The sequence below is a fragment of the Tenrec ecaudatus genome, chromosome 6 (genome assembly GCF_050624435.1).
Source record: "Tenrec ecaudatus isolate mTenEca1 chromosome 6, mTenEca1.hap1, whole genome shotgun sequence".
In the NCBI taxonomy this organism is placed as follows: domain Eukaryota; kingdom Metazoa; phylum Chordata; class Mammalia; order Afrosoricida; family Tenrecidae; genus Tenrec; species Tenrec ecaudatus.
The window spans coordinates 11263784-11265067 of record NC_134535.1 but is presented as its reverse complement, the minus strand read 5'-3'; positions in this window follow the sequence as shown (position 1 = coordinate 11265067).

The window sequence follows — 1284 nt, the reverse complement described above, 5'->3', positions numbered from 1 at the left end:
GCAGAGAGGGAGGGGCCTGTCTCTCCCCGAATGGGGTGGGCATATGGGCCACCCTGTCTCAGGAGCAATCTGAGCACCAAACCCTCTCAGCCACTGCCCCCCCCCCCCCCAACCTTTGGGCCCTCATAGGTCCTTGGCTCTCGCCCAGCAACCTTCAGTCTGGTGGTCACTGGCCAGGCTTAGCCATGGACTTGGCCAGCCACAGTCAGGGGCCCCAGGGCTGGTGTTGCCCACATGGTCTAGGGGAGAAGTCCTTCCCTACCTTGTCACTTCATGTGAACCAACACAGTTGACCCTCATCCTCTCACCCAAGTCAGTATGGACACGTGGGCCACAGGGTGAGGGTCGCTCCAGGACTCTTACGGGGTTTGATCCAGGCTGCCTTATGGCCCCACTTAGCCAGTTTAAGTCCAGCTTTCACAGATGAAGTCTGACAGGATCTGGGATGAAGGAGCTCCCAGGAGCCTGCCTCAGGGTCTCTGGCCTCGTGGCCCCTCCCACCAGGTCACGTGGCCCCATGTTCCTCTGAGGTAATCTACACAGGCTCCAGCTCCACAATAGAAGCCCCAAAGCCAAACTGTCATTAGTCATTTAGACTCTGACCTGCAGTAAGACTGGAAGTGCCGGCTGGGGTTCTGAAGCCCTAATATCTGATGGAAGCCGACTGTGCGTCCTTAAGCGCTGTGACCTCAGGCTCCTTTCTACCCACAGCCTCCTACCTCAATGACAACCACCTGCAGAGCCTGGTCCTCTGACCCCTGCAGTAGAGGCTTCTGGCTGCCCAGCCAGACCTGAGACCTTGAGACCAGCCTGTGAGATCCAGCCAAAGGTGCAACTGTGGAATTGAAGGAAAGAAATTGCGATAAAAGTTGTACGAGCCCCCAATAAAATGATAGAAAAACATTTTGGGGTACTCACCTCTGCCCTTGCTTTAGGAACCAGGTTTATACAGAGAAAATGTATTCCCAACATCAACTAATAGACATAAAAGCCAACCATAAAAGTAACAAAGTGAACTGTACCCTTAAGCCCTAAGTTCATTGGAGGAGTAACCTAACACCAGGACTGGGCAGTTAAGGGGGAGTGACTGTCCCCTGAGTAAGGAAAGCAGTAGCAACAGGCCAGGTAGCTATCAGCCATGTGCTTGTAAGAGGTAACTTTAAGGCAGCACTATTATAGGAAGATATTTCAGGAGTCAATATGAGAATGTTATTGTTACCTCTAACTCATATAAGTGTGAAGGCCTCACTCTACCCCAGAATCCTGGCCTGCCAGGCTTTTTAG